The 25,336-nt window shown below is 46.1% G+C and overlaps 1 long non-coding RNA gene and 1 pseudogene across 2 annotated transcripts; one reads left to right on the top strand and one right to left on the bottom strand.

The window, feature by feature from the left end:
• Positions 1-5,891: 5,891 nt before the first annotated feature.
• On the bottom strand, positions 5,892-9,115 carry LOC310890784. The gene is made up of 3 exons (XR_014577307.1): positions 9,073-9,115; positions 7,577-7,619; positions 5,892-5,992 (listed from the first exon to the last, which is right to left on the bottom strand). It is a non-coding gene; the product is annotated as an uncharacterized lncRNA (long non-coding RNA).
• An 8,628-nt stretch (positions 9,116-17,743) lies between these two features.
• LOC310890785 (zinc finger CCCH domain-containing protein 11A-like) lies at positions 17,744-24,244 on the top strand (annotated as a pseudogene). The gene is made up of 12 exons: positions 17,744-17,797; positions 18,022-18,141; positions 18,835-18,958; positions 19,403-19,606; positions 20,132-20,251; positions 20,760-20,840; positions 21,256-21,366; positions 22,104-22,166; positions 22,425-22,547; positions 22,731-22,796; positions 23,310-23,423; positions 24,210-24,244. The product of its transcript is annotated as a zinc finger CCCH domain-containing protein 11A-like (transcript).
• Positions 24,245-25,336: the final 1,092 nt, after the last annotated feature.

The raw sequence follows: 25,336 nt of genomic DNA, 5'->3' as shown, positions 1-25,336 counted from the left end.
TGCTCGGCTTTCCTCTTCATTTCTCTGCTCTCCTGTGCTGCGCTAGGCTTCCTTTGCAGACCGTCCCGACGATTTTGCCGATGAGGCGATCGGTATATTTCGGAACGCATAAACCCTCAGACACACAGCTGGGCCTCCCCGCAGCCCGGACACTGTCCCCTCACAACTCGAGGGTGGGGGCAGCAGGCCCGGCCACCCGACATGGTCAGTTCTGTGGCCCCAGCCGTGTGGCCTGCCGCTAGGCGGTCCCCACTGCTATTCGTCTGGGGACGGCGTTGGGTGAGGTTTTGAACGACGATCAGTAACTACATGATTCCCACAACTACATTGGATGGAAGGCAACAATCAATAAATAAATAAATAAATAAAGATAAAACCAGGTAAAGCAAGACATGGTTCTTGCCCACTGTCACGGCGGACTATGAGGTGTCAGGGAGGCCGGGGAGCGGGCGAGCAGGGTACAGCCACCGTCCGAGTCTGGCCGCCAGCTCTACCCGGCATGAGGGCCCTGCGGTCTTTGCCCCGCAGACACTGGGAACCGGCAGGAGGGCTGGCCGCCAGCTCCTTACATTTGCTTCGCTTCTCTTTGTTTTTCCTTGCTCTGCTTTGCTCTGCTCTGCTCTTCAGAGCACAGTTTTGCTTTTCCTTCTCTACTTTCCTCTGCTGTTCTTGCCCCTGCTTTGCTTTGCTTTGCCTCAGATTGCTTTGCTTTGCTTTGTTTGCTTTGTCTTTCCTGGCAATGCTTTGCTTTTCCTCGTGCTACTTTGCTTTGCTTTGCTTTGCCTTGCTCTGCTTTGCCTCCACTGGCCATGTTTTCTTTTGCTTTTTCAGGCCACGCTTTCTTTTGTCTTGCTTTGCTTCGCTTCCTATTCCTGGCACCTCTTGGTTTTACTTTCTCTGCTCTGCTTTGCCTTGCCTCAAACTGCTTTCTTTACTTTGCTATACGTTTCCTGGCACTGCTGGGACTTTCCTTGTACAAGTTTGCACTGCTTTGCTTTGCACTGCTTCGCTTTGCCTTGCTCTGCTTTGCCTTTCCTGACCATGCTTTTTCAGGCCGTGCTTTCCTTTGGTTTGCTTTGCTTTGTATTCCTGCCACGGCTTTGCTTTACCTTCTCTGCTCTGCTTTTCTTTGCTCTGCCTTGCACTTCTTTGCCTTTCCTGGACATGCTTTACTTTGCTTTTCCTGGCCCTGCTTTCCTTGGTTTTTTTTGTCCTTTCTTTTTTTTTTTTTTTTTTAGGTACATATTCATTGCATTGCTTTGTTTTATTTTTGGACCTTTTTTGCTTTGCTTTTCTGTCCGCGCTTTGCTTTTTGAATATCCCACGCAGGTGACTGGGTGCTCTGGAGAGATCTTTGGCTGCCTCAGCAAATTGCTTGTGCAGCACGGGGAGGTGCTTTTGCGTACCAAGGATGTGATGGGTGTACCAGAGTGATGCTTGGGGATCCTGGGTATCTACCTCTCCTACCCCAGGGACAAGTTAGGGTACTCCACAGAGGTCTCTGCATGCTTCACAGAGGTGCTTTTTGAACGACCGAGATGCTGAAAGAACTTGCTTGGGAGCTCTGGACGGATGTCAAAGTACCTTGGGATGTGCTTGGGTTCCCTGGGGAGATGTTTCAATAATGCTGCAGTGGGGTGCCTGAGTGCTGTGGGGAGATGCGTGGGTTCTCCAGGAAGATGCTTGCGTTCTCGGGGGGTTATGCTTGTGTGCCTCAGGGAAATAGCCGTGTTCCTGGGGAAATGCTTTGCTGCTGCTGGGGAATCGTAGAATCATAGAATAGCCCGAGTTGGAAGGGACCCATAAGGATGATCAAGTCCAACCCCTGGCACCGCACAGGTCTACCCAAAATGCCTGGGTCCTTAAAAGGGTCATGTTTGGATGCCCTACAATGATGCTTGGGTGCTCCGGAGAGATGCCTGGCTGAGCCAGGCAGAACCTTGTGAGCTCAGGGTGATGTTGGGATCTCCTGGAAGGTGCTGGAATGCTCTTGGATGATGCCTCACAGGTAGAATGTAGTGCTTAGGTGTCCTGGGGAGATGCTTGTCTACTCCAACACAAGGCTTGTGTGCCCTGGGGAAAATCTCGGTGATTTCAAGAGGTGCTTATGTTCCTTGGCGAGAGGCTTGGGTGTCGTGGAGAGTGCTCCAGGAAGATGCTTGTATTCCCAAGGGAGACTGGTTCTTTCCCTAGGGAGGTTCATGTCTTCTCTAGGGAGGTGCCTGAATGCTCCTTGGACATGCTCGTGTACTCTGGGGAGCTGCTTGGGTACTCCTAGTACAATATGGTTGGGTGCTCTGGGGAGATGCTTGGGTGCTCCCAAGATGGGGAATGGTCTGCGGAATGTTTGGCTGCACCTTAGAGCACAAAAATCTATCCCCTAATCACACAAAGCTCTGCCCCAGGCACCCAAGCATCTCCCTGCAGCACAGAAGCACCTCCCTGCAATACCCAAGCACCTCATTGCACCTCACACAGGAACCTTCCCACCACAGTCCTACATCTGACTGGAGAACCCAAGCATCTCCCCAGGGCACCAAAACACCACCTGGGGCACACAAACATCCCACTGGACATGGGAAGCACCTCCCTTGGCACCCAAGAGCTTCTGAGGGCTGCACAAGTACCTACCAGGGTCATTCAAGTATGTCCCCGTGCTCATGCACGCACCCCCCCAGGGGACACAGATACCAAAGAGCAGGAACTAAGCATCTCCCCACAGCACTCCAGCATCTCCCTGGAGCCAAGCATCACACAAAAAGCACCCAACCATCTCCCTGGAGCACCCAAAATCCTCCCTGGAGAAACACAGCTTTACCCTGGATCAAACTAGCCTCTCCCTTGGGCACACAACCACATCTCCTAGGGTACACAAGCATCCCCAAATAGCACTCAAGCATTTCTCTGGAGCCACCAAGAAACAGCCAGGATCACCAATCCATCTTCCTGAGACATCCAAAAAAATCTCTGCATCACCCAGCTGTCTTCTTGGAGAAACCAAGCATCTCCCTGCACACCCAGGGAGCATCTGGACACAGCAGCTAAGAAGCCTGGGGAGCACCCAGATTCTTCTTGCCATAGCCAAGAACTTCCATCGAGCAAGAAAGCAGCTCCTGAGTCCTGCGGGCACCTTCTCAGGCACCCAGGCATCATCTCTGCACTGGGATGAGCACACAAGCATCTCCTCCCCACATTGGTTCCTGGACCATTCAGGCTCGCACTGCACTTCAGCCCCTGCTCCATCGCGCACTCACCTCCCTGTCCTGCCCTGCTCTGCCCTCTGCTGCCTGCTGCCAGGGGCTTCCATCCCGACTGGGGCCTGCCCCCAACCAGGGGCCTTTTATCCCGACTGGGCTACCGTGTCGCGGCCCCACTGTGACGCCTAGGTGACACAGCCACCGCTGCCCCGCTGCCCATTGTGACGCCTGGGTGACACATTTCCTGCGTCCCATTTCCCTGGGACAGCCAAACACCTTGCTGGGGAACACAATCACCTCCCTTGAAGACCAAAGATCTCCCTGGGGGACCCAAGCATTTTCCCAGGGCATGCTGCCATCTCCTCAGGGCGTTCAAGCACATTCCAGGAGCACACAGTCTTCTCCTGGAGGCACCCAAGAACATTCCCAGAGCACCCAAGCATCGATTTGGAGCAAGAAAGCACAACACAGGGGCACCCAGGCATGTCTCGAAAGCACCCAAGCATCTCCTTCGTGCAATCTAGCATCTCCTCAGGGTACACAAGCACCTCCAGGGGCATCCAGCGATCTTCCTGGGGACCCCCAGCACTTCCCTGTGGTCCACAAGCACTTCCCAGGGGGACACAAGCTTGTTTCCAGTAAACCAATGCTTCTCACCTGAGGAAACACACATATCCCCACAGCACCCACGCATCGTTCTCCAGCACTCAGCAGTCTCGTTGGAGCATGCAAGCACCTCAGCAGGGCAAAAAAACACCTTCTCAGGGAACTCAACAACACTCTTGGAGCGCTCAAGCACCTCCCTGGAGCACACAAACTGCTCTCTGCAGTACTCATGCACATCCTGGGGCACCCAAGTGACCCCAGAGGAATAGAGCATCTTCCTAGAGAGCCCAAGGACATTCCCCGGGCACACAAGCACCTCTCTCCCCAGGGCACATAAGCATATCCTTGCTTCACCGAAGTTTCTCCCGTGGTCACTCAGACATCTCCCTAGAGGTCGTAAGCATCATGGTGGAACACACAAGCACCTCCCTGGACACTTCTTCCTGGAGCACCTGACTGTCTTACTCATGGCAACCAAACACCACCCTTGACATCAAAACATATCCCTGGAGAACCCGTGTCTCTTCCCGGTGCAACGAAGGATCTCCCCAACATATCAAAGCATCTTCCCAGGACACCCAAAAACCTTCATATCACCACTTTGGTGGAAGGTCTGCAACACCGTTTGTGCAGCAAACACTTGGTTCCCATTGTGCTGTGGGGGCTGCTCAAAGCCAGCCCCTGCTCGAGCAGCTGCTGTGCTCCAGCCCCTGCTCACGCTGCAGCGGGACTCTGGCCCTGCTCAGCCTCGGACACCGCTTCAGCCCCTGCTCATCGCGCACTCACCTCCCTGTCCTGCCCTGCTCTGCCCTCTGCTGCCTGCTGCCAGGGGCTTCCATCCCGACTGGGGCCTGCCTGCAACCAGGGGCCTTTTATCCTGACTGGGCTGCCATGTCACGGCCCCACTGTGACGCCTGGATGACACAGCCACCGCTGCCCATTGTGACACCTGGGTGACACAGCCACCGCTGCCCTCCTGCCTACTGGGACACCACTCAGTATCTATTTCCTCGGACTCACAGGTTTGTCAGTGACAGTTAAATTTAAGATAATTTATCAGATTCACCCCCAGAAAAAAAATATTTCTGGCAACTTCCGTAAACCTCAACAAGATAACGAATGCCAAATCATTCTTGAAGTTTTAGTCTGAAGTGTTGGTGTTTATATTTCTTTGTGTTTTTCTTGTCAGTGTTTAGCATGCTTTTCCTTTCTTGTTCAAGTTTGAAGTTACACACATATGCTTTCCTCTTTCTCTAGCTTGGAAAGTTCTCTTCTAAAAAGATCTTCTATTTCTAGCTGCTTTCTCTACTCTTCTGTTAAGAATCCTCATGGTTCATGTCTTGTCCTTGTCTCTATGTTTGCTTGGTCAGCTCTGTGTCTCAGCACTTGTGCTTATTACCATAGAATTGTCAAATCCTTTAGGCTGGAAAAGAGCTCTGAGGTCATCAAGTCCAAGCGCTAACCCAGCCCTACCAAGTCTACCACTAAACCACGTCCCCAAGCACCACATCTACACGTCTTTTGCAGAGCTGCAGGGACGGTGATTCAACTCCTTCCCTGGGCAGCCTCTTCCAAGGACTCACAATCCTTTCAGGGAAGAATTTTTTCCTCATATCCACCCCATGCCTTCCTGGGTGAAACTTGAGGCCAATTCCTCTTCTCCTGTTGCTTGCTGCTTGGGAGAAAGACCAACCCCCACGCTGCTACAACCTCTAAGAGGGAGTTGTGGAGAACAATAAGGTCTTGTGGAGTAATTGCTTAAAGTGACTAGGAAAATTAAACTAACATTCACATTTTAAAGAAACTGTAGAGCATTGAGGAGGCTTTCAGGGTATGCTATAGCAGCATTACCTGAGTGTTCCCTAGGCTTCCACCCTTACATGTTACCGCACTGGGGGAACCTGGTGTGCTGACTGTAAGGAACAGCACGGAGCATGGATTAGCATGGATTATAACCGCTCTTGCAAGTGACCTTCTTTTAAGCACAACAGTTTAAATGATCAGGTTACAGAGAAAACCCTTTCACTGCAAAATAGATTTAATAAGGACTTGTGGCTTACCAGTTTCGTTTCAAAACCCAAGTTGTTGGGTTTGATGGAAAAATGGTTGGTTTGGATGGTAAAAAGGTCGTCCGTTTTGATGGTAGGTTTAGTCTGAGTATTGAAGGCTTCCATCAGTAAGCTCTGCATCTGAAAGACAAAGGGAAGAAATGTCATTCCCTGTTGTGATACTCAACATGGAACTGTCTGGCTCAGTGGTTTTCTTTCTAAAGAGAGAAGTCACAAGCCTGCACACGGCTTGATCTGCTCTCTGACTACAGGGCTGAACTGACTGGAGAAGGCAGCTTCCAAAGCCCTCCCATTAAACTGACTGCATTTCAGTTCCGTGCTAAAATTGGTCAACTGTACAGAATATTAGGACAAAGCTACCTGCTTTGATAGCAAATGGTAGACCTTAGGTAAGTTGCATTCATTTGAAGGTTTGACTGGACGGCATCCTTGTTTTACTAGTGATCTTGTGGTCAAGCTGACCAAATCCTAGCCACAGAACAGAAGCGTTCAGAAACTGGCTAGAGAGAGCACTTATTAGAGAGAGCAGGAATTTAACTGCTTTAACGCTGCTCTTTCTCTCACGTATCTGGAATTTCCTTAAATCACAAATTATCACTAGCTATCCTTGTTAATTTATTCAAAGTAACATGAGTCCAGGTGAAAAGGCACACTCTAACAAGTCCTCAGTTGTTCCTAGTCTGCTCCTAGCTTACTTGAGAGGTTCAATACAGTAAAAAATAAATGAATAAATAAATAAATACCCTGCTGAAGTGGCCTTTTTTCAGATTAGATTCCACCATTCAGAAAATCCTGCTTAAGAGATGTTTTTTCTTTTCTTTGAAAGACTGACCTTCCCCCACATGAAACTAATTAGTATCTTTAGCCTTGATGAAATATATGAATTTCTCAATTTACCAAAACTGCTTTGCACAGCCCTCCTATCCTGCTTATGTTGCAAGCAGCGAATCTAAGTGGGGTACTGTTGGGGTACATCTCTTTCACTCATGTAGCCCAGTGATCCCAATGCCCTGGACTTGTGTAATGTGTGCAAGACATTTACTTTCTCCCTATACTTTTGACTGGTTTAGAAAAAACGAGTTCGCCATCTGCTGGCCAGAGAATTCACCGAAGCCCAAAGAGCATTAGAGCAGACGCATTTTCTTCTGTGCTGTTCCTGATTTATCAGCTAGAAGAGACACTTACAGTTTAGTACAATCAGGATTCTTTTGACATTAGTAGCATAAAAAGTCTATTTTTGCAACACTGGTATTTGAAAGACCTCCGTTCAGTCCCTAATTTTGTTCTTGATAATGGGACAGATTGTATTAATGTTTGCAAGAATGTGTGAACAACCAGCCTCCCCTCCATGTCGTATTTTAAGATTAAAACTTGTGGTCATCCCTGTCTCAAAATACAGACATGCTTTGCAACAATCGCACTCCCTCTTTAGCTTGAAGGAACTTGTCAGTGCCAGAATCTACTGACTATGGCAATTTACTTCATCATCCAAACCGGGCAGAATTTTTGAAAAGCTCTTGCAAGATTTCACTTCTCCAAACATTACGTAGAAGACATTCAGCTGTAAAGCAAGAAGATGAAGTCCTTTGTTTCCTATGCCAGAATGACATTTTCAACACTGAACAGGATTGTCACCGACTGTTAACTGGTTGTTAAGTTGTGGCTAGGTATAAAATGTAGAAAATGTTTAAAAATAAAACTTGCCTATGGATAGTGAACTGTCTTCTTTGGGGATTACTTCAGTTACCTGTAAGAGGAAAACAGATGATTTGGGGGGGTTGTTTGTTTTTAAGAACGGGTGCAGTCTTGCCAGTAATTTAGCTGGTATTTTTCAAAGTGACCTCTTAGAAACTTTACAGCTCTGTTGAATCAACATGTCTCTAACCCTACAATTAAATAATGCTAAAAGATGCAGCAATTTATCTTCCTACAAGTGCTTATTAAGATATCTGAGTAACTGCGACCATGGCTTCATCACAGATATATATATATATATTTAATACTACACACTTCTGCTCAGAAAGAAAATCACGGAAAATGTAAAATTTCATTTGAGATGTTGAATTTGTTGCAGTGTGAGATCTTCTTCATCACATGATTCTATTCGTAATTAAACCATATTATCTACTGAGAGACCAAGATTACGACAAGAACAGCACAGAGTTCAGCATGACGCCGATCAGGAGCTCAAGTTTGTACTTATTTTTTTGTAAGGAGATGTACCAAGCTGGCTTTTTTATTGTTTCATCAGCACATTTCTAAGCCTATACGAGCAGGGAAAAAAAAAACAAAAAAAACCAAAAAAAAACAAGTAGAACAATTGCAGGGCTCCTCAGTTTACAGCATGAGGTCGCTTTTTCCAGGTGAAAAGCGGAGCCATAAGTGGCAGTACACTAAAGCCCTGGCACGTTGAGATCCGAGAGGAGAGCTGTTTGGCCCTCCTTTTCACTCCTGGGAACCACATACCTCAAAACCCACAGACTATGGGCTATATCTCAGAGAAATCTTGGGAAAGGAGAGCATGAAGAGCATGTTTGTAAATTTATTTCTCCCTGGGCTTCTTCTGCTTCTCCAAGAAATACTTGTTTGAATATAACTTTGGCAGCAGTACTTATGCTGTTTTGCACCCACCACATTTAAAACTCCTACAAAAAACTGAAAAGTTAGACTGAAAAGCATCTCTTTCCGTTCTACTTTGTAAAGCTGCATGTTTTCCTCATGCAAAACAACAGGGGAATGGAAGCTAGAAAAGGAAATGCTGAATGTAAAACAAAACAGACCAAACCTCAGCCCTCCAGGACAAAAGCCGATAACTAAGTCCTTTCTAACATGCTGATTAGGTTTCAAGAGGATACCGCTTTAAATAAGTGTAATTGTCTGTCCATAGGCAGAAGCTGAATAATGACAGGATGAATATCTGTACTTAATTTTTTGTTACTGTCTTCCTGTAGCACACAGGGACTTGTTACGTTTAGGGAAACCGCTAACCTAATGGAGGGTTTAAACCATAAACTAGTTTGTTATACCAAAATGACTGAGAGAACAAAGCATAAAGTGTTTTCAGATTTCTAGTACACCTTGATTGCTATCCATTAAACTTAAGACAGGTTAAACAAAGCACAGGAAATAAGAGAACTCCTAGTCCCACAACTGGCAAATTGTGCGCACACTTTCCGTTCATGAGAAAATAATACACAAACCTGAAAAATGCATTTAACTGAGAAATGAAGACATCCCTGTCCTATTGGAAGACTAAGGTGACAGCTCCTGGGCTCAGTGATTTTCAGATAAGCTCCAGTCTTCAACTTGCAGACACCAGTGACAGCTCCTTTTTTCGGATTGAAAGGGAAAATGTTTCAACAACACATTGAAAACATACTTAAGGGACAAGAAACAAAATCAAGACTGCAGTGAGAAGGAAAACAGAAAAACAATACTGGGAAAAAAAAAAAAGAGAAAAGAGAAAAGACCTTGGTCTTTGTATCGACCAACGAGATAAGCCTTACACATTTTTAAGTTTATTTTTGACGATTGATTGATGCGTTATCAGATATTAAGTACTATTCAAGAGGAAATATTATCACTAGTAAGAATAAATCCGATCCACCAGCCCTTATTCAAAATACATCAATTTGGAGATAACGTCTCTCTGACAAGGAAGTAGAAAAGCTGTAAATACCGATATAGTTTCCTCTCCCGATGTTCCATATACATACCGATGCTGTTCCTACACCTACACTCTGTTTCCTTATGCTGATGTTCACGATGAAAGTGCAGAAGGGATGCTTACTGTTGCCCGGGTCAGTCCTGTTGCCAGGATGGGAATGTTTAGCCTACCGGCCCTCTGGTGTTGTTAGGCTGCACTCGGAGTGTGAGCTCTGGGCCTTATTTGGAAAAGACTGCGTTATTTGAGTGTACAAACCTGAGATATTCTGCGGATAGGTGATTCTCAAACCACGTCAGAACCACCGCTGTGGCGTGTGCTGGAGTCGGACGCGCGTTTGACTGATCAGGCGGAGCAGGTGAATTGAATTTGTTGCTGGATGGCGAGGTGTTCTGGGGGAAGAGCTAGTCTAAGGAAAACTTCCTCTAGCTGCCCCTTCCCATTTCAAATGGCCACTGCCTGGGGAAATTGCTTCTTTATGACATTAACTACAACGTTACGGTGAGGATGAGGAATCATCATTACTCCAATAGTTATTTGCTGCCAGGCCGCGGCGTTGATTTCAGAGATTTAGAAAAAAAAAAAAAAAGGAAAAAGAAAGGAAGTATGTATTCTTTCACATACTCTCTTTTCCCTGAGAGTAAATGTTGTAGCTTCAGCAGTACCCTTCCTCTGGAAACGATTCCCAGTGCCCGCTCAGACACTGGGGAGGAAAATGACAGAGAGAACAATGGAGGAGAGCCACCCGAAACAAAGAAAGGAAAAAAGGGGTTATGGATGAAGGGAAAGCCACTACATAAAAAATTGGTGCTATCTAAAAATTGGTTAAGGGTTTGGGACCTGCAGGTGCTGCCTACACGTGCGTGTGTTGCAGTCGTGCCTGTTGCCACTGCGCAAAATGGAGAGAGCTTCTTTGTCGAATGCAGCATGTTAAAGCATGCGCCATTGCCTGGAAGAAAAGCACGGCCTTCCCTCGTGTGGGACTTCTTCCCCATTGATCTGTGGTTTACCTGAAGGTTTACCATAACCTGCATAAGTTTCAAAAGCAAGCAAACAACCAACCAAAAAACAACACCAACATTAAAGAGTGGCAAGGCAGATGCTCATCTGGGGACTCTGACTCATCGGTGACATCACCAAGCAAAGCATTGTGAGCGCTTCGGGTCGGGGCTGCTGCGGCGAGCCTCGCAGCCGGGAGGGAGAGCGGGTACGGTTCGCCTCTGGCGGGTCTGTGTCAGCCCTCTGCCCTGGTGGCTTCGTTAGCAGTGAGAGTTTGACTGCTGTGTTCCCAGCTTTCGCTTCTGCACCGACCGTGTGGCAGAGCCCGCAAGCTGCTTCCTCAGCTGGAAGAGGAAGAGGAGTGACCTCAACTGTGCCGAGGTAAAGCAGAACTGTTGAAAAGATTTGTCAAAGATGCGGGTTGTACCAGCGCAGCCGCTGCAGCTGCAGCAGGTCCTGGAGCATTGGAGAAGATAGAGAGGGGTTTCTTCGTGAAAAGAACGCTGTGAAAGTGTTTTCACACCGGAAATTAGGAGAAGCGCCTCTGTTGTTTGGATATGCTCTATTGACCTAGCACATGGGCATTACAGCATACCTGGCACACTCTTTGTATTGTTTGTTAAAGAAAAAAAAAAAAAAAAAAAGTGTTTTAGGGCAGGCCAAAAACCTGCCTTTGCACTTCCACATCGCAGCAGTGCTTGCAGGCCGTGCATCCTGGATGCCAGGCCAGGATCTAAATCCGATGGTGCTGTTGGTAACGTGAAGTTCAGGAAGCACTTCTGGGTTTTTCTGCTCTTCCATGTGAATTTTTGCCCTGTGAAGGTGGTGTACTGAGCTCTTTTCTTACCAACAAATAGGTTTAAAAGCAGTTACAGCAAGGATGAGCTGTGCTAGCAGGAGGCTGTTCTGTGCTTCGACCATGGGAAGATGAATGGTTTACCTATGCACCGTTAAATATAATTTGACACCTAGCACACAACACTTGCAGCCTGTGGGGTGCTTTAACAAGCAGGTAAATCAGCGGAGACTGTTTTGCAGCAAGGCTGATGCTGGGTGATTAAAAAGCAGGGTCACAACAAGGAGTTTATGCTGTTCTTTCTTGCTTGTCATCCGACTGTCCGCTTACACTGTTCTAAAAAAAAAAAAAAAACCACCAAAATGGGGTAAGCATCTTTAATACCTTTATTATAAATGGAAGGCACAAAACAGGCCAGCAACAGAGACTGTCCAAGAGAAAGACTTTGTGCTTTATAAACAAACAAGAAATTACCCTTAGGTAGGTGTGATAATCCTTCCCTAATGCATTTTTTGGAGTGCAAAAATATTTTGTTCCCTTCTTGCTCTTCTCTCCAGGACAAAGGCAGAATAGCCAACTGGAAAGTTAGACCACGGAGGTCAGTTTGTTCCATACTGAGAAAGACAAGCCTGTAAAACAAACTAGACAGGTTTTCTTTGGACTAGTTATCTTCCTTCAGCAAAGGCAAAGTTTATGACACTTGTTGGCATGTATTTCCAGACCCCCAGCTACCGTGACTGTAGTGCATCTGTAATTCTTTTGTACAAAAAGAGTTCAAAATCTCGTAACGCAAAAACTTTACTAGCACCCTGGAGAAAAAAGAAATCTAAAAATCTTGCCAACTTCTATTACAGACCTGCTGAGTGCACCAGAGTTACTCATTTTTATTCAGGCTTTCAGGGGCTAGTTCAGTTGGTTTCTGTTCAGCACTTGGATCGCCATATTGGCAGATGTCAGTTAAAAAAAAAAAAAAAAAGCTTTGGAGATCTTTTTTAAAATGAGACTGCTTTTTATGGCATTTAGGGCTGTGAGGTATCCTTGGTTTTTGCTTTCTTCCCATTCCTTAGACCAGATCCATTCATATCCTGAACAGCGTTCTGGGTCTGTTCAGGAAAATGGAAGGCAACAAGCAAAATGATGAGCTCCTTGGGCATTCAAAAGAGCTCAATCTGGGAAAGATTTCAAGTCCAACTTCCATGCTAAGGAGCACCAGTAATTTTTAGAAGTAGATGCAGAGGAATCTGCATGGCACTAAGTGTGTTTCTGAAGGTGCTAAAGGTCAGAAGTGACGATTCCTCTCAATACTAAAGAAGAGAAGGAAACCTTGCACTTAACTACTGTTTTTATTCCCTTTGTCAAGCAGTCAAAACCAACAACTAATACGAGAACCCAACTTTTCCCCTCTTTACTTTAGATTTGGGAAAATTCCCTGCCAAAATAATACTTCCTGGAAAATTCACTAGTGTTTGTGTGAGTAAAAGGTTCCAACCTTTTATTATTGATTTGTAAGAACTATTTCATCCGCTTTTGTCCAGAAGAGTCAGAAATAATTTGCACAGAAATGTGCAGCATTTTAATGAAAGGATTCAGAATCACTCTAATTTGAACTTTATCTGGTCTGGTTGCAGGTTTTATGACATTTAGTGTCTTAAAAAAAAAAAAATCAAAATATAGAATCATAGAATCATAGAATCATAGAATATCCTGAGTTGGAAGGGACCCTTAAGGATCATCAAGTCCAACTCTTGATACCGCACAGGTCTACCCAAAAGTTCAGACCATGTGACTAAGTGCACAGTCCAATCTCTTCTTAAATTCAGACAGGCTCGGTGCAGTGACCACTTCCCTGGGGAGCCTGTTCCAGTGTGCAACCACCCTCTCTGTGAAGAACCCCCTCCTGATGTCGAGCCTAAATTTCCCCTGCCTCAGCTTAACCCCGTTCCCGCGGGTCCTGTCACTGGTGTTAATGGAGAAAAGGTCTCCTGCCTCTCGACACCCCCTTACGAGGAAGTTGTAGACTGTGATGAGGTCTCCCCTCAGCCTCCTCTTCTCCAGGCTGAACAGGCCCAGTGACCTCAGCCGTTCCTCGTACGTCTTCCCCTCCAGGCCTTTCACCGTCTTTGTAGCCCTCCTCTGGACACTCTCCAACAGTTTCATGTCCTTTTTATACTGTGGTGCCCAGAACTGCACACAGTACTCGAGGTGAGGCCGCACCAGCGCAGAGTAGAGCGGGACAATCACCTCCCTTGACCTACTAGCGATGCCGTGCTTGATGCACCCCAGGACACGGTTGGCCCTCCTGGCCGCCAGGGCACACTGCTGGCTCATATTCAACTTGCTGTCAACCACGACCCCCAGATCCCTCTCTTCTAGGCTGCTCTCTAGCGTCACATCGCCCAGTCTGTACGTGCAGCCAGGGTTTCCCCGTCCCAGGTGCAGGACCCAGCACTTGCTCTTATTGAACTTCATGCGGTTGGTGATCGCCCAGCTCTCTAACCTATCCAGATCCCTCTGCAAGGCCTTTCCACCCTCAATCGAGTCAACAACTCCTCCAAGTTTGGTGTCATCAGCAAACTTGCTCAAAATACCTTCTATTCCTACATCCAGATCGTTTATAAAAATATTGAAAAGTACCGGCCCTAAAATGGAGCCTTGAGGGACCCCACTGGTGACCGCCCGCCAGCCTGACGCAGCCCCATTTACCATAACCCTTTGGGCCCTGCCCGTTAGCCAATTGCTCACCCATCGTATGATGTTTTTATTTAGCTGTATGGTGGACATTTTGTCCAGTAGGATCCTATGGGAAACCGTGTCAAAAGCCTTGCTGAAGTCCAAAAAAATCACATCAGCTGGTTTCCCTTGGTCCATCATACGGGTGATCTTATCATAAAAGGAAATCAGGTTAGTTAGGCAGGACCTGCCCTTCACAAACCCATGCTGGCTGGGACCAATGACTGCTTTGTCCCCCAGGTGAGCCTCAATAAGTTCGAGAACCATCTTCTCCATGATTTTACCAGGCACTGACGTGAGACTGACAGGCCTGTAATTGCTAGGGTCTTCTTTCTGACCCTTCTTGTAAATCGGCACAACATTTGCCAGCTTCCAGTCTACCGGGACCTCTCCAAATTCCCAGGATCGTTGAAAAATAATTGAGAGAGGTTCCGCGATGACGTCTGCCAGCTCTTTCAGCACCCGTGGATGAATCCCATCCGGACCCATGGACTTGTAGGGATCCAGGTGGAGTAGCAAATCCCGCACACGTTCAGGGTCGGTTGGGAGTTTGTCATCCCCACCGTCCCAGTCCTCTAGCTCAGGGCACCCTGGGTCCCGAAGCCCATCATCGGCATTGAAGACAGAGGCGAAGAAGGCGTTAAGCGTCTCTGCTTTGCCTATGTCATTGTCTGTGAGGAGACCTTCCCTATCAAGGAGCGGCCCTATGTATTCTTTAGTTCTCCTTTTTCCATTCACATATCTGAAAAAGCCCTTTTTATTTTCTCTCATGAGAAAATAAATGCCCGAAAAATAGCCCTGCCTGTCCCGATCCCGCGCTCCGCTGCAGCACGCGTCTGCCCCGGAGCCGGTCGCCTCGGCAAGTGGCTCTGAAATGGCGGTGGTGCCCGATTTAAAAGGCCCGCCGCTGACGCTGTCGCTGATGCTGCTGGCTCCGCCTACGCCTCGTCAGCCTCCCTCACGAGGGCTGCCGGTGCCTGGCGGCTCCCTCATGTAGGCTCGATGCCCGAAAAATAGCCCTGCCTGTCCCGATCCCGCGCTCCGCTGCAGCACGCGTCTGCCCCGGAGCCGGTCGCCTCGGCAAGTGGCTCTGAAATGGCGGTGGTGCCCGATTTAAAAGGCCCGCCGCTGACGCTGTCGCTGATGCTGCTGGCTCCGCCTACGCCTCGTCAGCCTCCCTCACGAGGGCTGCCGGTGCCTGGCGGCTCCCTCATGTAGGCTCGATGCCCGAAAAATAGCCCTGCCTATCCCGATCCCGCGCTCCGCTGCAGCACGCGTCTGCCCCGGAGCCAGTCGCCTCGGCAAGTGGCTCTGAAATGGCGGTGGTGCCCGATTTAAAAGGCCCGCCGCTGACGCTGTCGCTGATGCTGCTGGCTCCGCCTACGCCTCGTCAGCCTCCCTCACGAGGGCTGCCGGTGCCTGGCGGCTCCCTCATGTAGGCTCGATGCCCGAAAAATAGCCCTGCCTGTCCCGATCCCGCGCTCCGCTGCAGCACGCGTCTGCCCCGGAGCCGGTCGCCTCGGCAAGTGGCTCTGAAATGGCGGTGGTGCCTGATTTAAAAGGCCCGCCGCTGACGCTGTCGCTGACGCTGCTGGCTCCACCTACGCCTCGTCAGCCTCCCTCACGAGGGCTGCCGGTGCCTGGCGGCTCCCTCACGTAGGCTCGATGCCGGAAAAATAGCCCTGCCTGTCCCGATCCCGCGCTCCGCTGCAGCACGCGTCTGCCCCGGAGCCGGTCGCCTCGGCAAGTGGCTCTGAAATGGCAGTGGTGCCCGATTTAAAAGGCCCGCCGCTGACGCTGTCGCTGACGCTGCTGGCTCCGCCTACGCCTCGTCAGCCTCCCTCACGAGGGCTGCCGGTGCCTGGCGGCTCCCTCACGTAGGCTCGATGCCCGAAAAATAGCCCTGCCTGTCCCGATCCATATCGTCCCAAAATATCTGACTTCACATCAGAGAAAAAAACCTGCTTGTGGCTAAATAAAATCTGTTGCAGCTCTGGTCATTGAAAAATCATTGGCTGTTAAATTGGACCTAAGTCATCTTTTCTAACCTTTCATGATCTTGCAGCAATGGATGATGATGGATATATGGATTAGGGAACAGCACGTGATGGCAAACCTGTGGTATTTGCTACAGCGCAGAAAGAAAACAAATTGCTTCCAAAAAATCAAACTAATTCAAAATTCTTGGTATCATGCAGCCATGCCACTGGCAAAGTGAGCATTGCCCTGCCTCTCAAAGCTTGCTGTATCCTTGATCTGCTGTCTTCCTGCTGTTAATTGATTGCAACTCTACGTGTCTGATCAGGGCTACGAGTTGTTCTCCATATGGATACCATACAACATATACTGTGCACGCTTGTGTGTATAGATATGTTTATCCTGTATGCATGTACATATGTATGCATATTTGTGTGCTGGCCCCCAGATCACTCATGGTATAAAGCATTGGCCTCGAAGGCATACTCATCAAAATATTTGGTAGATCCTCCATTTTTTTCTAGTTCCCTCAAAATGAGAGAGTTTTTACGCGCTCTCTGTGTCAAAAAGGCAAAACTTCTGATTTCCACTGTCGCTCTCGCTAACTTTCTATCACTCACTCCTCGTGTGTGTGTCTAAACACATATGTGTGTATGCGTATGCACATTTGTGTATTTCTATGCACTGGTGTGTTTTTTGCTGTACAGGTAATAAAGATGGGGAAGGGTTTTAGTGTTTTCTTAATAGGTGAAGAAATCTTGAAGACCAGAGATTGGAACATACTGAATTTTGAATTAAAAAAAAAAAAAAAAGTCAAATTGTCTGGCTGTGGAAGATGGATCCTCATTTTTGCAGCCACTTTGAATCACGAGTTCATCTCTAAATGCACTGGTTTTTTTTGTTTTTGTTTTGTTTTGTGGGGTTTTTTTTTTGGTTTTTATTTTTTGAAGAGCTAACTAACCCTGGCTGTCTCCAGTCTGAGAGAGTGTTCAGATGGACTTGCTTCCTCCATTAGTTATAAGCTGTTTAAAACCACATCCTATGTTTGAATTGTGGATGAGAGGCTCCCTTGGCAAAGTGAGGAGGCAAATTCTTCCTACCCCTTTATCATTAATTCACGGATTCAGTGTTGGTTCGGCCTCCAGGAGAAGTTAACTGGAAGTCTTTGAAGATCGATAACTTTGCTGAGGTTGTCCAGGTAGGTGAACTCGAAGACCCACAGTGACTGGAACATGCTATTTAATGCGTCATACTGCGTTCTGTAGAAGTTACTCGTAGCCATAGTTGATCATTGCCTTGCATGTATGATCAGGTGGTTTTTGAAGAAGTGACTCCATTTTCAGGCTTCCGGATGTGCTCCAAGGCATATTATTGAGGACGTGGAAGAGAACACTTGCTGACAAAGCTCCTGGCAGCTTTACAGAACTTTAGTTTAATATTGTGTTAGTTCCCGTAACAGCTGATTTCAAGGCATTGCTCTCCTCAAGAGACTAATTTGATGAACAGAAGAAAGCTGGAAAAATGCTTGTTACTCATTATTTTTCACTTGTTGGTACTTTCTTTAGGGTTACTTTTAAAAAGAAGATTTCACTGATCACAAGCCAGTGGAAGACTTTCAGCCCAAGCAAGGGTGAAGACAGCTCTCTCCAAGAGCAGAGGAAGTCCCTGTGGAGAGAACCCGAGCTTGTTATCAGAACTTGTCGGCATGTCTAAACAAGGAGACGATTGCTACTTCTATTTCTATTCTACCTGTACCAAGGTATGGCTGGGTTTCTTTTGCTTTGCTTTGCTTTGTTTTTTTGTTGTTTTTTTTTTTTTTCATTTTTTTCAGGAAGGGGTAGAGTAGGAGGAGGAGGCACACTGGTCTTTGGTTAACGTGATAACCAGATAGATTCTGAATTCAATCGTAGCAACCTGAGGCAGTAGCATGGACGTTTTTGAGGCTGTACTATATTTTCCTTGTTGGTTTCCTTTTGGTTACAGGGAGACAACTGTTCCTTCCGCCACTGCGAAGCTGCTCTGGGGAACGAGACAGTCTGCACGCTGTGGCAGGAGGGTCGTTGTTTCAGGAATGTCTGCCGATTCAGACACATGGAAATTGACGTGAGTGCCTAAAGATGTGTTCTCAAAATAAATCAACAAAAGCATTTTTCAGTGCTGTAGGTGTGCTGATTGTGCTTTTGCAGGATACATCTTAGCAAGATTTTCTTTTATTAGACGCCGACAGTATTTTCTCAACAGATGCAGAATAACCGCTAACTAGACTGCTAAAACCTGCTGGAGCAGGGGGGTAATAAACAGGCTGTACTAGCCTCCTGAGAGCAGGCTTGATAATGATCTATCAGGTCTCTTGTGTCCCGGAGTCCTTCAGATAATGCTGTTCTAGCTGCCTGGGCTAGGAAGCAGTGGGGAAAGTTAAAGGTGCAGAAGAACGAAGTCTCCGAGAAGTAGTTCTGGATAGAGTTAACGTAGGCAATTTAAGATGTTCTTTTTCCCTCTGAATAATCCTAGTATAATCCTAGGTGTATTAGTTTAACCCACCCTAAACTGATGTCTGAGAGTGCCTGTCTTCTCAAACTGAATGATGACAAGGCTAAACGTGCATAGTGGTTACAGCTTCTGCAAACTTTGTGAATATGCCCGGAAATACTATACTTCCGTGATAAACTGACCTTTGGAATGATGTTTCAGCACTGTATTGTGACAGCCCTATCGCTGTCGTGACCTGGAACTGTGCATCTCTTTGCAAACCTTAGGTGCATGTTATCACGAGCTTGTCTTTCTTTCTGTCTTCAGAAAAAGCGCGCTGAGATTCCCTGCTACTGGCAGAAGCAGCCAGTAGGCTGTCAGAAAGCCAACTGTGCTTTTCATCACGCAAAGGGACGTTACATCGATGGCGTCTTCTTACCACCAAGCAAGAGTGAGTTTAGGTCCTTTTTCTTTAAGTATTGAAGAATTAATTTTGCATATTACTTAGTGGGTGCCAATAGTGTAGGAGACATCAGGTAACCGTCCATTTGTGAGTGCAGGAAAAGGTCTGCAGTCCTAGGTGGTCAGCTAAACCGAGTGTACTGCTGCTGTACTGCTGGTATTTGTTTTCTGCTTTCATGCTCAGCTTCTCTCTGCTTTGTGTGATATTTGCCTTGCAGTTTGCTTTCTGTTGTTTCGTCTTCTGCTGGGTGGTAGGGAGATGTGTTGTTGTTTGAAGGCAAGTCATTGTTCACGGTGTAAACAGTGGCGGGATGGGCAAAAGGAGATGCTGCATTCATTGCCTGTGCAGGTTATCTGCCTTAGCTACCATCTTCGTGCATTGTGGTCAAAGTTTTAAACTGCCATATTACTGATGATCCTCCTCTTCCTCTAGCTACACTGCCAAGTCCGCCTGAGTCCACGGACGATGATTTGAAAGTGGCTCAGATGTCACTGCAGCAAAACAAACTTTCTGTCCAGTCCAATCCCTCTCCATAGCTAAGGCGGGTGATGAAAGTGGAAAACTCGGAAAATGTCCCAAGCCCTACACACCCTCCAGTTGTAATCAATGCTGCAGATGATGATGAAGATGATGATGGTGAGCATGGTTTGGTTCTTGGAAGGAATTTGTGCTGTAAATGATTGTGTAAGTCTTTGGTTCTTGGAAGGAATTTGTGCTGTAAATGAATGTATAAATCACAGATGACCTGAGGTCTGACTAGCGATAGGGCAGGCAGTCTGGTCAGGTCACTGGTGGCTTTGTCTGGCAGTCAGCGGACAGAACCTGAAATGTTGGAGGAAAGCTTAGAACCACTCTTGGCTTTAGCTCGTCTGTTGTGTAAAGCTCTATGTGAAACTAGGAAGGAAATTCCTTTTTTTTTTTTTGTCTGAAGAGTAATATGTTGTGTAGTAGTTAAAGCTGCAGAGAGAATCTAGAGTTCGAGATGTTTTGTCCTAGGGTAGTCTACTTACGAGTTCATCAGGTCAGTGTAGCTGTATTAAAAAAAAAAAAAAAAAAAAAAAAGCTTTTTTATAGGAACCATGGACTGAAGTGTCATTGCATGAGCTACATAACCACGAACAATCTGGCCTATGCATAACTGAATAGATTTTTCCCCTTCAGACCAGCTTTCTGCGGAAGGAGAAGAAACTAAAACTCCCGTCCAGCAACCAGCTGAGGAAGGCCAAAATGGATTACGGATGATTTCCACTCGGAAAGCCAGTGCTACTACTGCTAAACAAGGTATTCCAGCACCTGTAGTAGGATAAATCGGAAGGAGAACTTGACAATTAACTCAAAAGCAATGTGGCGTAAAAACACAACAGAATGTAGGGGTGCTGAATGGACTCGGTTATTTCCATGATCTCATTTCTCCCTGATACCATCATGTGCCCATTGGGTCAGAAAGTTGAACTCCTTTTCTTTCCTTTTGGAGAACAAAACAGGGTCACAGCATGGAGTTTAAACGGCTGCACGTGCAGCCTGGCAACCACTGTTGAAAGCCATATCTAACGATAGAGGGATCTAATATCACGTAAATGGATTAAAATTAAAACTACAGCTTTTACCCTGAAGGGTGAAAGGAGGGGCAAAATGCCATTGATTCTATGGTTGTTTCACTTGTGAGGAGTGTTGACAGGGTTTATTCTAAATACTTCTGAAAGTTCCTGAGCACTAAGAAGCCTGAGGATCTGTGGTCCTCAGTGAGTGCCTCTAAGCCTTAGTCTCATTAACTGTTTTCTGTTTTCAGAGGACGGTCTGAATTTTGGAATAAAAACACTTGAAGAAATCAAATTGCAGAAAATGAAGGAAAAAACTAAGAGACACGGTGGTGAGTTAATATTCCCTACTTTCTTACCCTCTTCACCTTCATCCTGTGTGATGATTTTTCTTTCAAAAAAAAACTCTTCCAGTAATACCGGGTAGCTGGCTATGCTTTGGTGAATCCAACTATTTGCCAAAGAAGTGAAATTTAATTGGCTTCAGAATGGCAGGTGATGGTGGCTGGGAGCTGCTTGAGGGATAGACTTCCATGTTTAGCTGGGGGCATCGAGCAACCTGATTCTCAGCCAGCTGGTATTCTAGATGGGAATTCCAAGGGCAACCAGAGGCAAATTAATCACCTCTCTTATTTGCATGCTCTGGTCACTGTATGTTTGACAGTAATGAATAATTAAAGTGTTTTATTCTTCGTGATAGTTTTTTCTGTTTGGTAAACTTCCTTATGTTTTGCTTGCTCTGAACAGAAGGTCCTTCAAGATCTTCTCTTCCTCCCGTCGATTCTATGATTTTTCCTGCTCCAGAAAAGGAAAATGTCCGGACAGTGGTGAGAACTGTGACACTGTCTACAGAGGAAGGTAATAATTAATGCTTTTGTTTTGATTTCATTACTCCTAAACTGGAAAGTTAAGCAAGAAGGAAGGCAATTCACCCCTGTTAGCCTCCTGGTGCTGCCGCCTTCTGTTCAAAACATGCTTTTATGCTGAAAGTCCCTGGTTGTACTGGAAAGCTTTGGTGCTCAGGTTAAGTGCAGTAGCAGGAGAAAGAAAAAAATGTGTCAGTATGCAAATAGGGGGATAACTGAAAAACAGGAGAGTAACGAGAAGAAAGAGCTCTAGAGGACAGTGCTATGTAAGAAGCAATTTCTGAAGCTTTAAAGAGGCTGACAGTGGCACGTGTGGACAGTAGTGCGATAGGAGTCCGTGTATAAATTATATTGTTTAGAGTTGTGCAAATTCCTTTGAAAGGGAAAGAAGTGAAGAAGTACTTTTACTCATAGACATTCACCTTAGAAAGGAATATTTCTCAGCATTTGTACCTAATAATATTCTGCTTGCTTATGCAGCTCTGTTCTGCACAAAGTATAGCTGTCAAGCAGACTCAGATTCATTCTCGACTACATTCAGCTGGAATTTGAGGCAAACACTGAGACTATGGATACTTTTTCTAAGTTAATTATAGTTGAAATATGAGTTTGTGTGGTTTAGCTGTCAAAACAGTGTCTTGCTGGGTTTTTTTGGACATGGGCTAACAGTATACTATTTCTATTGGCTACTGGTTTCTATGAAATAGAAAAATTTTACTTTTGTTTTAGGGGAGGAACCTGTGGTTCGACTAGATCTTGCTGAGAAACAAGGAAAACGGAAAGCCTCCGTGGGTAGGAACTTTTTATGAGCTGTTATTTAGGTGCCGCCTTCTCTATATGACTGCATTGAAGAGTATTTTTGACGTGTGAGAGGAAAATGCGTTGCAGTGGAGATCTGTGTTGACTGCAGAAATGGCAAAAAAACCATTTAGCAGCTGAAAGGCAATTTTATGAAAATATGCTTGAAAAATAGAAGCTTGTGGTTGACTGTTCTCAAATCTTCCTGCAAAGAAATGTTCTTAAAATATTCCTTGTTTTCTCTGTCTGAAGCTGATGTAAGCGCCCTTCCGGTGAAGCGCAGCCTTGCTGAAAGGCTGGGGAAGAAGGTGGAGGTTCCGGGAAATGCTGACAAAGCACCAAAGAGAGGTACAGCTACTAAACAGGCATCTGGATGTGATTCACGGGTTTTGTATTTAGGCTTTCTGTTTGTCCTTTTCCTGCGATGTTTCTTTTTGCATGTTGGCTGAGGTCTTAATCACCGGGATTCAAAGTTACCTTTCCTGCCTTGTTTTCGAATGTGAACACAAAGTTGACGTTTATGCAGCCTCCCTAATTTGGTCTTTTTCTGTTTTGCAGTTCAAGTTCCCAAGTCTGTGAAGGAGAGGCTAGGATTACCTTCTCAACGGACTAGTACTGCAAAAGGTAACAACTGGCTATTAAATATACTTTCTCCTTCTTCCTTTCCGTGAACTTAGACCGTTTTCATACAGCCCTAAAAAGGAATTCAAATGAAAACAAAGAACTGATTCCTCTTGCTCGAGTGCTGAAGCTCTTCTGACAGCCACTATCAGAAATCTGCCTCTAGGTGTGTGTTTATTTTCCGCTTGTGCCTTGTCAAGGTTTTAAGCTGCTTCTGTGAACCATCATATACAATTAGAATAGAGCCACTGCCGGGAGCAGGAATTTGAAATGCAGTCTGAAAAAGTAATCAAGTAAACTAGCATTTCTGTGTAGCAACTCTCTCTGGATAGGGCTGGTCTTCAAAATACAACAAGTGGCTCAGAGGAGGAGGAGAATGTTAGGCTATTGTCCTAAGATGCGTTATTGGGAACGCTCAGGCTTAGTTTTCCTTAGTACTGTGACAACTTTTGGAGACTTAAACTATTGTTGGACTCTCTTTAAATGTTGGTGCTTCTCATTTCTTGATGATGACAGGGAAGGCTGCTAAGCCAAAGGGAGAGATCCATGTGAAAACACTGGAGGAAATCCGTCGTGAGAGAGCTCTTCAGAGACGAGAATGTCAAGCCAAAGCCCAGGCTGAATGGCATGGTAAAACCAAAGATCCCAGCGCAGGGGCAAAAATTGAGGGTGAGCCCAAGAAGCAGAGTGTGCTCACTCTTTCCGGGCCCAGCAAAGTGCAGTCGAAGGAGCCGACAGGTAAAGCCAAGCCAGAAGGAGAAGTGCGTGTTAAAACCTTGGAAGAAATAAAGTGCGAGAAAGCTCTGCGGATGCAGCAGAGTGGAGGAAATGTGCCAGCTCCCCCAGCACAACCTGGACCTGCCCCAGCCGGGCAGAAATCGTTATGGAACACAAAGCTATCAGGTAATAAGATGCTTTAATACCTGCCCCGGTGAGGTGCTTCCCATATTGAGCAAGTTCCGTTTGCTCAGGATCTGCTTTGCTTTTTCCTTCAATGCGGAGGATAAAAGAGTTTAAGGCTACAAAGTTCAAAGGCAAAGAAGGGCCAGAACGTGCAACCATGTCTGTTTTCGTTAATTACGTGATGGTATTCTGTATTTCCCACTAGAAAATTAACACATTGAGGGGCTTTTTAGTCTAATTTTGGTATTCTGTTTTTTTCTGCCATCTGTTTATGGTATCAAGTCCTCCCTGCGTTGAGTTCAAGTTCACCTTCCTCTTTGGCATGTGTTGCTTAGCTTGACACGTGTATGTGTTTGTAAAGCATGCATCAGCGTCTTAATGTGGGGGGCCAGTTTCTGTCAAAAATGACAGAGGATCAAAGGCCTCGTTGTTAAGATTATATCAACTTTGTAAAATGAGATTGTGTGAGGGAGATAAGGAGGGCTTAAAGGCTGCATGCACTGCACATTTTAGCCTTTCTCTCTGTCTCACGGGACACAAGGAAATAAACACACAAAGAAAACAAGTACCCAGCTTTCTTTCGTTTCTTCTCCTGCCAGCCAGACGTTAGGTCAGGAATGGGAGACTAGAATATGACTCTACAAATTTGGATTTTGGAGAACAACTTAATAGATTTTGTGGGACATCACTGCAGGGGAGAGGAAGCTGGTACAACAGTTGCATACACTCTCTTGTCTTACTATACCTGCTGCTTTTCCTTTCCTAGAGGGAGCAAGACTTTAAATACAAAAGCTGTCAACATTTGTGAATCTTACTAGACTTCATACAACGTCTTAGAGTATTGCTTGCACTTGGGATCGCTCTGTGTCTGAGTTTCCCTCGTCCTGGATTATGATTTACTGTAGCTATTCAGTTCCTTTGTTCCTTTGTATGGATTGTTGGTAGACGGAGTTTACTATGTGGAAGATATTGCTGAGAATCCAGGCAATGGCAGTGTAATTCTGCTGGCCAAATACAGTTAACTGTGTAGACGGGCCGTGGAAATGAGGACGAGAACGTGGATTTTTCATGAGGCAGAGCAAGACTGTATCAGTTCTCTCTTCCTTTTACTCTAGCCAACTTTAACATGTTTGCGAAGCCTTGGGATGGGAAAGTCGCTTCCCCCAAGAAGAAGGCACTGAAACGTAAGGTACCTGGCAGTTTTCCCTCTGCTGTAGCAGCTGTGAAACCACGGACTGCCTCTGACGCTGACACAATGGGACCTCCAGCCAAAAAAGCAGCTATGGTAAGGACAGGGGCTAATGCAGAAATGGATCCCTTGTAAAATTTATATCCTCCTCTAGGAGAAAAGATGGAAAACTCAAATGTTCTACAGGCCTTCTGTTTCCTTTTAAATCCAGTAGCTGCCTACAGAATTCTTGTAGTACCCTTCCATATTTATTAGGTTAATGGCACTATTTACTTAGTCGTCTGTGATTCTGTGATTTCTCTGGTGTGGAGGATTTTGTCCATTAATGCTGTGTTCTTAAAAGACACAAGATCATTAGTAACCTCCAAGTGAATATTAACTTTCTTCAGGAGCACCTTGGTTTTGTATTTTGGCTAAGGCTCCGCAATGCCAGAGGAGAAGCAGCATGGAG

This window comes from Anser anser, assembly GCF_964211835.1.
Source record: "Anser anser genome assembly, contig: HAP1_SCAFFOLD_429, whole genome shotgun sequence".
Classification (NCBI taxonomy): Eukaryota; Metazoa; Chordata; class Aves; order Anseriformes; family Anatidae; genus Anser; species Anser anser.
The sequence above is the reverse complement of the archived record's forward strand: the minus strand, read 5'-3'. Positions and strand labels throughout refer to the sequence as shown.